This window comes from Neopelma chrysocephalum, unplaced genomic scaffold (genome assembly GCF_003984885.1).
Source record: "Neopelma chrysocephalum unplaced genomic scaffold, ASM398488v2 Primary Assembly neopelma1_124, whole genome shotgun sequence".
NCBI classification, from domain to species: Eukaryota; Metazoa; Chordata; class Aves; order Passeriformes; family Pipridae; genus Neopelma; species Neopelma chrysocephalum.
The window spans coordinates 495,926-508,163 of NW_020897786.1; the positions used below are offsets into that span (position 1 = coordinate 495,926).

At 46.4% G+C, this 12,238-nt stretch overlaps 1 protein-coding gene across 3 annotated transcripts in view; it reads left to right on the top strand.

Annotated features, from left to right (window-relative positions):
* The first annotated feature begins 307 nt into the window (after window positions 1–307).
* The window catches only part of CSNK1G1 (casein kinase 1 gamma 1), an 82,228-nt gene continuing 70,297 nt past the window's right edge, over window positions 308–12,238 (top strand). For 2 of the 3 annotated variants that reach the window (XM_027698116.1, XM_027698119.1), the window contains exon 1: window positions 308–414. The gene's annotated coding sequence lies outside the window, so the exon portion shown is untranslated. Of the gene's footprint in view, window positions 415–9,078; window positions 9,198–12,238 lie in introns of those variants that run through there. The other variant, XM_027698117.1, reaches the window with a different exon arrangement.

Consider the following 12,238-nt stretch of genomic DNA (forward strand, 5'->3'; position numbering starts at 1 on the left):
AAGCAAACCCCAAATTACTGAAGAGCAAGAAACATCTGTATTTTAAGAAAACACTGTCTTCTGAACTAAAATTCCTATTATTTATTGCATAGAAAGCTCTGAGTTTGCCCTGACATTGGGTGAGGAGAATGATTTTCCTCTAAGTGGGGGTGTTTGGCTCCATTTCAACCCTGGTACTTGGGAGCTGCCACATGCAACTGAAAACAAACAATGCCTTTTTTGTTTTTTAAGCAGAATACAGCAAGATTTGAAGTTGCTGGTGTGAACTGTTGCATGGAGACTCTCTAAAATGTCTTTTCTTCCTCCCCAGGGTCAGTACAGATATGCCTGCCTGGCTGCTCCGCTGCTCCCGTGCCCTGGCACTTGCTGCCCTGTGATTTCGGGTAACAAGCCTAAGAAGTTACGAATCGTGCGGTGAGTATTGTGTGCCTTTGGTGTTCTGGAGTGTCTGAGCATGGAACTCAAATATTCCTTCTTAAAAAACCCGAACCCAACCATATTTGATAAGAAGCACCTCCCCTATGGAGACAGGCTGGAAGAGCTGGGACTGTTGAGCCTGGAGAAAAGGTTTTGTGGAGAACTCAAGAGCACCTTTCAGGATTGAAGGGGCTACAGAGAAGCTGGAGAGGGACTGTTCATCTGGAACTGTAGTGACAGGACAAGGGGGGAAGTTTAGGTGAGATATGTGGAAGAAATCCTTCCCTGTGAGGGTGGGGAGAACCTGGCACAGGTTTCCAAGAGTGGCTGTGGCTGCCCCATCCCTGGAAGTGTTCAAGGCCAGGTTGGAAGGGGATTGGAGCAACCTGATCTAGTGGAAGATGTCCCTGCCCATGGCAGGGGAGTGGAATGAGATGAGCCTTAAGGTCTCTTCCAACCCAAACCATTCTGTATATAGGGGAAGACACTAAAAATCCAGTAACTTCTCACTGGGTGTGAAATACCTGCCAAGCCTGTGGAAGGATGGTTAGAGACCTGAATGCAACTTGTTCAATTCTTACTCCTTATATCCGTTTTAATATTTTTTCCTCTCAATTTTCTCAGCATTTTTCATCTGAAGTAACTTCTCTGGGAACTTGCATCCCTGATTTCCTTTCTCTGGCTTTATTTTTAGAAACACACATGTTGGGCTGAGAAGTAGGTGACTGCAATGCTGCCTGTCAGTGACAAATAGCTCCAACAAGGAAACTGGGCAGGATTAAAGTCAGGGAGAGTCCGGAGACTTTTGTGGTGAACTGAAGCTTCTCTAAAACTACTTTAAGTTTGTTATTGAGAGGCGAGTTGATGTGCTCTGTTAGTGTTTGTTCCAGTGTGACAAGTAAAATAGGGGCTGGGTTGCCTAGTCAATAACAGCTGACCTATGGAACGAGCAGAAAACTGAAGTTGTTGGGAAAATTTTCCTCTGCAGAAGTCAAAAGGAATAACGTTTGTAGGTGAGAGTGTTGGACTGACTCCAGCATGGAGACATCCCTTGATTTCCTGAAAATAAACCAGCGAGTGTTGTGGTTTAGTGAGAGGGGTGACTTTGAGAATGCAAGTCCCTTCTTGGCACAAGAAGTTTTTGGGTGTACATAAAGTCTGAAACTGGCACTAGGTTTCCCTTTCTGGACTTCTGAAAAAGCATTTATATAGTGATGAACTGTTTTTCTGTGCAGTCTAAGTGATCCTGATTAAGTCCTTGGGGAGTTTTGTTTAGGGCCATAATTGTGCACCATCCTTTGGGAATGTTGTTCCTATTTTTGGCCAAAATTATGTGAAAAAAACAAATTCTTTCTAAATTGTAATCTCCAGTTAGAATTTTCTCTGTAGAAAGCTTCATGAGCACTTGCCTTTTGGTAATTTCAGCTGAGAGGGGGCAGATGGATGGACAACAGCTTCATGCTCTCAGTAGCTTCCAGCCTGGAGGAGAAATCTGGTTTCAATTTTGCTTGATATTGTATCTCAAATTATTTTTGCAGCTTCATCCCCTAAAACCAATTTGTCTATTTTTGGTGGCAGTAGTAGGAGTGTCATTAATTGTTGAAAAGTGTTTCGTTTGAGCAATTCAGGCTGGTGCAGTACAGTGCTTTATATCTTCTCTGAGTCCAGCAGAGACTGTGTCTTCTGCCTGTGCCTTGTTTCACATTGTTTTTTCTCAAAGATAAGCCCCTGCTGTGTAAAGCTTTGCTGCTGTGATGTTGTGAAGGGTTTCTTTTTTGGACTGAAGTCATTGCCTTGTTTTTCTATATCCTGCCTGTAAAATGTCTGGGATCTTGGGAAATTTTCTGGAATCAGATAAACCTATTTCCAGGAGGTCTGGGATCGTAGCGTACTTTTTCACTTGGGTGAAGCTTCTATCCTGTTTCTGTCTCCTTTTATCTTTTTGTGTATCTTAATTTCATATTTAGAGAATATGAAATGGTTTTCCCGTTCCATGACTTGCACTTGTGAGCAGCACCCTGACTCCTGCCATTACTTGTCTGTTTGTGTCTTCACCTGCATGTTCCCTGCCTTGGGATCCTTCAAGGTGCATTAGCCTGACTCCTTCCCAGCTCCAGTGGAGCCAGTCCCAGGTGCTTCCCCTCCTGCATTTGTGTGTTATCCCCACGAGTGAGGAGCTGGCTCACGGTGTCCTCAGTGTGCTCAATGAGCCACGTCCAGCTTGAGGAATCTGACTTTAGGAGCAAATTATTTTCCCTGGATGGCAAAAATGAGCAAGAGGTACAGTAGATGATTGGGGGATTTGCCACAAAGAGGAGCAGCAGCTGCAGCCTCGGAGCCCATGTCAGAACCAGGGAAAGCAGTGAAAGCCGGAGGTGCCTCTGCTGTTCTCCGGCTGCATCCCAAGAGCAGCTCTGGTGATGTGTGGAAGCTGAAATATCCTTCTGTGCACGGAGCTTTCTGGTTGTATTAGTCATCCATCAGGCTTCTGGATTATTGAAGTGCTGAAGCTCTCCTAAAGAACAGCAATATCTATTTGTAGAAAGGTACACCATGTGAAGTGCAATTCCAGTATATTAGAGCTGCCTGCTGGAGATGTTCTCAGGAGTGCTGCCTCTCTTGTGCTGGGACTCCAAGAGATGGAAAGCCCCCATCAAAGATCTTAAAGGCTTCTGGGTGGTCGTGGGGACGCAGATGGTGATGTCTTAGAGCTCCTGCTCAGCTTCTCCCACAAAATCACTCCTCCTGTTCAGCCCAGTGTAGCATCAACTGGTGGGTGTTGGTCTCCAGATGCCGAGAAACCCTGAGGAAAAGGGGATCTGTAGCATTAATGGAAAATACTCTTCCATGAGGTATGGGAGAACTCCTGACTCAAAGAGTTAAAGACCAAAACCCTCTTCTCTAACTCTTTAACTTGTCCTGGCTTGAACTAAATCTGAAAGTGCCTAGAGCTGAACTGGTCCGTTTTTAAGCTGTAATTCATCTGTCTCTGCTGTTTACAGAAAATCTTTAGGACAGTTGCTGGCTAGAAGGTTAATTCCAATACAGCATGATTATGCACTCATGAACTTAGAGAAAACTTGAATCTTTATGCCTTCAGTTGTGTGTATGGGTTCACTTCATTGTATTCTGACCCAAAAATGAAACACAATGTTTCATGTAAGGTTTGAGATTCACAGACTGGCAAAACACTTGTCCTTGCTTAAGCAGTCTGGCTTTTATGTAACTCATTATTTTTGCTCAAATGTTGCAGATAGTCGGTTTCCTGTAGCAACAGCCACCAGATGTTTCACTGAACAAGACTTAATTCTTTAAAATTGACCTGTGAGAAATGTGTGAAGGCGAACGGGGGGGCGGAACAATTGTGTGTCAGCATGATTTCCATTTCCTTGCTAAAATCCCACTGCAAGCCTGGCAGTTGCATTCGTGCAACGATGGATCCTGATTTTTGTGGTATGCTATGAGGCCTTTTCCATGGTTTTCCATAAATGCGCTGTTGGGAGTGGAGGGTGGGATCAGGCTGTCGTAGGGGAATTAGCATTCCTGGGGCAATTAGCACTGTTTGGGTTAAGTCTGTCTGGTGGATATGCCAATGTGGGGATCCTGCCATGGATCTCTAGGTCTTCTGTGATCAGTCCTTGTTAGCTTTGCTAGACTGGCTCTATTTCATACTTCCATGGGAAACCAACTCCTACCTGAGTTTCTCAGCTGGGGAAAACCAGTGTCCGAATGTTTTACTGGGAGACTTGGGGTGAGTGGTCCTCGTGGGCACTGTGAGGAGGTCCCAGCACCTCTTGTCTCTGAAATATCCCCATTTTGGGGGTTTGTGTAGCACTATCCTTCCAGGAGCACTCTGCATGGGACAAGACTGCACAGGGACTCCTCTGCTGGGATTGAATGATCTGGGACCTGGATTTTTGGGTCTGTTGTTTTCTTGTCCATGTCTGCAGAGACCAGATAAATCAAAGCAGAACTGTGCCATTTCCCTTCCCCACAATATCTTGCTCCCATCACGCTTCCCCTTGTTGTGCAGTTTGGACCTAGAGGTGTGTATTGGACAGATAATCTTCAAGAGGAAATGCACTGGTCTTTAACTGGGGGTAGTGGTGACAGCTCTGTACCCAGGAACTATGGATTGAGTAGAGAAGTTCAACTCTGCAGAGTTTGGTTTCAAGGTTTCAGAGGACAAAGTGTCTGCTGGTTTAGGTTAAAGGTGTTTCTGCTGGAAATAAGACTTTCCCAGTGCTGGAAATGCTTCAGGACAGAGTGTGAATGCTCCAGCCATCATCATCCATAGGGATTTTGGTACGTGTTAGACTTTGTTTTAGTGGTTTTTCAGAAGTTCTAGATGCCTACCACAAAATTTTGGTATCACTTAAGCAGGAGGTAACTTGAACGTCCTTTTCTTATAGTAGGATGTGAGATTGGTACTTGAAGTGGCATCTTGAACTCCTTTCCCATCAGCACTTGCAGGTGATCGAATATTAAACATGTTCCTGTGTATCTGAGCGACTGTCAGATCAAATACAAAAGCACCCTGACCTAATGAGTGACTTCTATGCCCATGGCAGGGGAAAAAGATGAGCTTTAAGGTCCCTTCCAACCCAAACCATTCCATGATTCCAGGAGTCTCTGAAGCACTGTACATATGGAGCTTTGACTCACACCCAAACTCTGTTGTTTAAACAGAGCTGGGAAAGCTGGTTTTGAGCTGTACGTGGATGCTTGGTCTCAGTGATGTTTTCCTGGGAAACAAAGCCACCAGCATGAAAACTAAAGCTTAATTGCCTTGGTTTGTATCTGCCACAAAGATTCAGCTATATACTACTTTCTTATATGTGAACCTGAACTGGGAAAACTGTCGTACAGTATAACTGACCTTTCCTTAAAACAACCAAACCCCAATGCTAACATGCACTTACCACAGTAATCCAGGGAATGATTCCTGGAAAAGGCTGTAAAATCTTCATAATCCTTTGATTTCTCAGCATGCAAGCGTGTAAGGGAGGTCAGAGAATATGTGGGCATCGTCATGTGTGTTTGGTAGCATTTCAAGGGACACCAGAAGTGCTGCCTCCTGGAAGTGGCATCTTCTGTTTCCTGTCAGAAATCCTTTGGTGTGAGGGGTCCCAGGTTGTTCTGTGCAGCATTTGCACGTGTGCCCTGGGGAAGAGGAGAAATCAACTGCAGACAGGGACTATCTGACCTGCTTCCTGGCCAGCTGGCAGGTGATGGTGAGCGATTTCTACAGGCAAATACATGGTGGTTGTCATCCCTTCCTCAAGCAGCAGCAGAGGTTTGCAGAAGAATAGTGGCTAGATCACCATGGTTAAGAGTTTATTTTCCATTTTAATATTGTCTTGAGGTGTTGGGATGTCCAATTTTTAACATTTTCTATAACAGATGACAGATGTCAGATGACCCTCAGTTTCCTTCTCTCGTAAACTTTCTTCTCCAGGTGAATGAGAATCAAATCTGGGCGGTTTCTGTGACAAAACAATATTTTTCCAGGTCTTGTGCTCTCACCTATCGATGGAAATGGAAAATAGGTAAAAAGGACCTTTTTGATGTAGATGTCCAAGTTGGCTGAAATTGTATCAAGTTTTGCTTTTTCTGGGATGCTGTCTTTGGGGACACAGTGCTATTGCTGTGAACAAGGATTGTGGTTAACCTCAAATGAGCTCTGAAGGTCACAGGTTCGAGGAGGAGATGAGCTGCCCTGTGTGACACAAAGCTGCAGAGCTCCGTTCTGTTAGCTGCAGGGACCAGGAGGCTGCACAGATTCTCACAGAAGCAGGAGAAGTGCAGTCAAGTGGGGAAAAACAGTCCAGCACCATTGCACTGATGATATCACAGGTCATGAAACGGTCTCCAAGTCCTTTGCTCCAACACAGAGCATCACTGTGCATTTCCCATGCTCCTGGTCTTGGCTGGATGTTGCTACTGGCCACCCAAGATGGGGTGTTGCATCAAATGTGATTGCCCCTCACACCTGCAATCTCAGGGCATGAATTTCTCCTGAAAAATCTTAAATGTCCTTGTGCCAGTTTTTACAATCTGACCGAGGAGACTCAGCTAGAAATAGCCTGAATTGTCTTCCGCGTGCGGTGGTTCAGAGGGGTATTTTGTGGCTGAATACAGAGCCATTTTGGGATTTGCAACCACAAAAGATGATGTTTGATGCACCAGGCTGTTGTGTAGAGATGCAATTGAGAGGTGCTGTCTTTCCTTGTGGAAGAATTGCCTTGTAGGCAGAAGAATTGGGCTTGTTTTTCCAGCTTTCTCAAGGTTATGTTGTTGGCATGGAAGGGGAACAGGCACTGTAATGGAGTAATTAATCTTGGAAATAGAGTTTAAGGTAGTACCTAAAAGGGATTTGTGGTTGACAGAGGCAGGGTTCCAGCAAGGGATTCTTAGAGACTCAGCCTGTATTTAAGTGAAGATATGGTGGTGGGGAAGGATTTGGATGGGAGGTTGGTGCCTTTCAGAGGACAGAAAGAGGCTTGGTGGCATCTCTGACTTCTCCCATGGTTAGGAGGCAAATCCTGCATGGGACCAAACCTCCACTTCTTGTTTTACTTGATATTAAAACTAATAGGATGGAAAAAGCTCTTGTCTCTCTGCTCAGTGAGATTGGTGCTTGTGAAATAAGTGCTACAGCTCGACATGAAGGAATCTGCCAGTTGGGATTAGTCCAAGGCCATGTGTTGCAGGACAGAGGAATATTATCATCAGGATGTGCTTTCCTTGGCTACAGATCTCTGCAAGTACCCTTGTGGCATCTCTGCTTTGTTTTAAGAGATAAATTTAACTCTGAAGTCTAAATTGGTGTGAGAGGGTAGAACAAACAGCTTTCTCTTCCAGCTTCAAGGACCAGGGAATCCTCTGATTGTCACTCCTTGCTCACTATTTGTTTCCTTGCTGGGCATTGGCTTTGATTTCTCTAATCCAAGGAATCCATCAAGTGTTTGCTAATCTGTCTGCACCAAACTCATCAAAGTTGTCTTATCTCACAGCACTTTTGGTTCTTGAGAAACCTTTAGGCTTCTCTCTACAGTGTCACTGATTTTTAAGTCATTCTAGGATGGGAAATACGGTAGCACAGAGCTGCACTTCCTTCCTACAACTTCTGTTGCTGTACCGCCGGAGTAAATGACTTCAAGGACAGCTTAGGAAATGTGGTTTCAGTGTTTGGATAATCCAGTATCTAATAAGGCCCAAGCTGTGAAGCTTTTCTTCTGGACAGGGATGAGTGACTCCTCTCCCATGTGGATTCCTCTGTGTTACACTGCATAACTGAGCTGGTGCTTCGTTATTTTCTCCAGTGAGGGAACACATGTGGATAGGTCTTCTTTGGCTTTAGCATCAGTGGAGAAATTTGGTTTTGAATTCTTTGTCAAATGGGATTGATGCCAACTCTGTGGTGTGGTAGACACAGAGGAGGGAAGAGATGGCATCCAGAGGGACCTGGATAGGCTGGAGAGGTGGGGCTGTGCAAACCTCGTGGAGCGCAGCATAGCCGAGGGCAAGGTCCTGCCCCTGGGCCGGGGCAATCCCAGCACAAACACAGGCTGAGGAAGAAGGAAGAATGGTTGGAGAGCAGCCCTGGGGAGAGGGACCTGGGTTGGTTGATGAGAAGCTCAACACACCCTGGCTGTGTGCACTGGAACCCATAAACCCTGGGCTGATCCCACAGCATGGGCAGCAGGGGAGGGGGGGATTCTGCCCCTCTGCCCTGCTCTGGTGAGACCCCACCTGCAGTGCTGCCTCCAGCTCTGGGGTCCAACAGCAGAAGGAGGTGGAGCTGCTCTGGAGACAGGCTGTGAATGCTGGGGAAGAAAAGGCTCCAGGGAGATCTTAGAGCCCCTCCCAGTGCCTAAAGGGGCTCCAGGAGATGTGGATGACAGACTTTGGACAAGGGCCTGGGTGACAGTGCTTCCCACTGCCAGAGGGCAGGGTTAGATGGGATGTTGGGAAAAAATTGTTGGGTGTAAGGGTGGTGAGGCTCTGGCCCACGCTGGTCAGAGAAGCTGTGGCTGCCCCATCCCTGGAAGTGTTCAAGGCTAGGTTGGATGGGGCTTGGAGCAACCTGGTCTAGTGGAAGGTGTCCCTGCCTATGGCAGAGCATGGAATGAGGTGGTCTTTAAGGCCCCCTCCAACCCAAGCCAGCCTGTGAAACACATGAATAGGTTAGAAATTTCTGAAACAGGAGAGTGCCAACACATAAGTAATTCCTTGGGGAATGGAGGAAAATCCTGGGTGTTGTTAACCACAGGACTTCACTCTTGTCCATACCAGGGTGTTTATAGTTTTAGTGGTATGTGTGTTGCCTTTGCTTCCTAATAGATCTCTGGACCACAAGTGGGTGGCAGATTTGTTTGTTTTGGTGCAATATTCCCTTTACATGGGCATGTCTGGAGTTTACAGCAAACAGAGGAGCCAGGCCGTGACCTGTGCAAAGTCTTCAACACGAGAGAAAGGGGGGAAGCGGGAAAAGCTGTCATGTAAAATTACCTCTCCGAAACTGAGACATCTCTCTCAGCTTCTTTCCCTGCTGGTTTGCAGGCCGTTTCCTTAAGCTGACGTTGCTCCATCAGATGCATCATGAGCTTGAACATTTGTGTCAGCACTGCCTGTTCCTGCCACGCGCCGTCCTTGCTCGGAGCTGGACGTGCCATGGGTTGAGAATCAAGAATCGTCCTTCAGGGTGTTGAAGAGCTTCAGCAGGGATCCTCTTCTGGCACTGGGGAGTTCAAATCTGAATGGAAGTAACCAGAATGGTGAGGTGACCTGGCAGAAAGGTGGCTGAAGTGTTCGCTCACTACCTAGATGCCTTATTGACCTGAGGGATGAGCATCAGGTGGTGGGACAGTGCTGAGGTGCAGATAAAGCATTATCAGTGGCTGTGGCAGAGGTTGGTATGAATTAAATCTGCTACCATGGCCTTGGTACAGCAGCATCGGTGAATATCTGGCTTTGATAATGAAAATAAATGTCCTGTGGAAGCTGGATATGGCTTTGGAGTTAGTTTTGTGGCTTGAAATATCATAGATCATAGAATATTCTGAGTTGGAAGGAACTCACAAGGATCGTCCAGTCTAACTCTTGGCCCTGCCCAGGACACCCCAACAGTCCCATCATGTCCCTGAGAGCATTGCCCAAACCCTCCTTGAGCTCTGGCAGCCTTGGGGCTGTGACCACCCCCCTGGGGAGCCTGTTCAGTACCCAACTACCCTCTGGGGAAGAACCATTTCCATCCAACCTAACCCTCCCCTGACACAGCATCATGCTGTTTTTCTTGACATGCAGGGATTTTGGGGATTGCCAGATGTCCTTGCAGGCATTAACACCCTCTTGGGCACATTCTCCATCACGTGGTGCAAAGGCAGGTGATGTCTGAGCATCCCTGTTTGTCAACCTGTGTTCAGAAGAGTGTGAACGAGGAAGGGATGGTGATGTCTCGTAACCAGGCTGCACCTTCACAAATTAAAGTTTGCCCCACGCTGGGAGCTTAAGGGGGGAAATTTGATGAGCTTGATGGTGCGTGAAGGCTGGATGGGTACAGGCAGAAAACACCTCTAGAGCTTCTCCAGACTGTCACTGTGAGAAACCAGAGTGTTTGTTGCCATCTCCGATGCTGCTCATGCCACCCAGACGTGTCCTGGTGTGCTGAGTGGTGTCACTGGGATGCTGATGTGGAGTGGCTGCTTCCCCTGATGCTGCCTCACCTGTCCTAGTGCATGGACCTCATCTCAGGGTGATTATAGAAAGAATATACACTTGAGAATCACAGGGAGAAAAATGACAGGTATTGGGGGGTGCTTCCAGTTAATCTGGAAGAAGCTAAAACACCCATCCAGCACATGAAAGCTTTTAAGGCTCTGAAAACTCCCTACCTTGAGATTTGCAGAAGAAAAACCCCAGAAAACCAACCAACCACAGAAACTTTCGAGTATTATGTTTTTTTAAAGCTGTGTAGCTGTTCTCTGGAGTATCAATGGCTTCTGCTTGGTTTCCCCCTGCGGGCGGGTGCTCCGGGCACTTCCTTGCCAGATTGAGGAAGGAACTCGGCACAAACATTTACTTTCTGTGAACAAACGCAACTGTCTGACTGTGTATCTGGGGATTAGGGTGCCTGATTGCTCTGCCGAGGAAGTGCAGGTTTTTATGGATGAGGTTTGTGTGGGTGTAGCCATGGCAGGCACAGAATGAAACCAGTAACCGAGGCTGGACCTTGCACTGGGGAGGAGGCAGCTCCTCCGCCAGCAAACAGAGCAACCTTTGCTTTGTTTAGAAATAAATGAAGAAAAATAAAATAAATGAAATTTTAAAAGGCAGGACGCAGGATCTAAATGTCTTCTGGCCCTCCTGTGAGGGAGTTGTGCTTCTCCAGTGGGTATTTTGCTTGGTCTGCGGGTAATTCCTGGCATCTTTCAATCATGTGGCAATCTGGATCCATCTCTTCTGACAGCTGAACTGCTTCATCAGGATACAGAGCTGGGAGATCTGAACAAGGGAGTCCTAAATCTCAGAGAAAAAGGAAGAGATGGTTCTTTATGTGCTGTGAGGATGCTGCCCTGTGGGATAGGTGGGTTTTTTTGGACAGTTTGTTGTGGGGCTGCGGTGTTGACTTCATGGAGTTTTTATAATCCCATAGCAGGAAGGGAAGACAAATTGCTGTAGAAGGTTTCAGGCTTTGAGTGTAACAGTGCCTTAAATATCAATCTCTGTCAGTTTTTAATGGAAATGATCTATCCCAATCAAAACCTTCCTCTACCAGAAGCAGAGATGGGAGAGAAGAAGGTGCTGGCAGGGGAGCAGGGCGCTGGCAGCCCAGGTAAGATTTGTTTGCAGAGTCTGAAGCAACATATTTATTAAGCCTAAACGAGCAGGATTTATTACTCAGGAATCTTGGTTCTTACCTTTTCAGCTCCCTTGTGCTTTAAACCTTGTAACCAGGTGCAGAGGTCGGTCACCTCTGTCCAACAGCAATTTGCCTCCAAATAAACAGCACATTAAAGGCTGGGGCAGGTTTCTCTCCCCTGGCAGGTCTTAGGTATGTAGTTTCTTTTTCAAGACACGGTTTAGTTGCAAACAAAATATGTAGGTGATGTCAGTTGAATTCCTGCCAAATGTCTCATTATATGAGGTGACAGCATGGTCTGATCCTCTCTCCATGACTGCTGGAAAAGGCAGTATCTTCACATAAGGAGAAGGTGAAGTTCAGGCATTAAAATGAAAATACATATACATTAAATAACGAAGTATCAACTTTTCTTGTGTTTCCCCTTAGTACACTCCATCTCTCTCCTTTTGGCATCACCATTACTATTTTTTTAAGAGATGCTGCTGTTCCAGCTCACCATCTCTTACATCACTGTGTTTCCAGTTCATTCCCCAGCTCTTAGGAGGAGTTTCTGGTGATGAGCAACACAGAGTCGAGTCTGTTGGGCAATGTCGAGAGTCTGTAGGATGGAGTGACGCAGACTTTGCAGAGTTGTCCTCCTCCCAGCTTGTTGTGGGGTGTTTGGGCTTTGCCCGCCAGGTCAGGTCTCAAAGTTTAGCTGCACAGAGTGTACCTGTGACTTCTACCCACCTAAACTGTTTGTGGACATGTTCCCTTCTTCTGGGTTTCTCTTTTCATCCTCTCTTCATATGAGGCTGTGTGGTCGTGAAGAATAGCTGCTTGAGTTCTTGTGGGGTCATACTCAGCATCACAGAAGAACAGGGACATCTCTTACAGCCTGTTGTCCTTTGGCTGATGGCTGCTGTTCATCCCTGCAGGACACACCTGAGCTGGGCTGAATCTTCCTTTGGCACT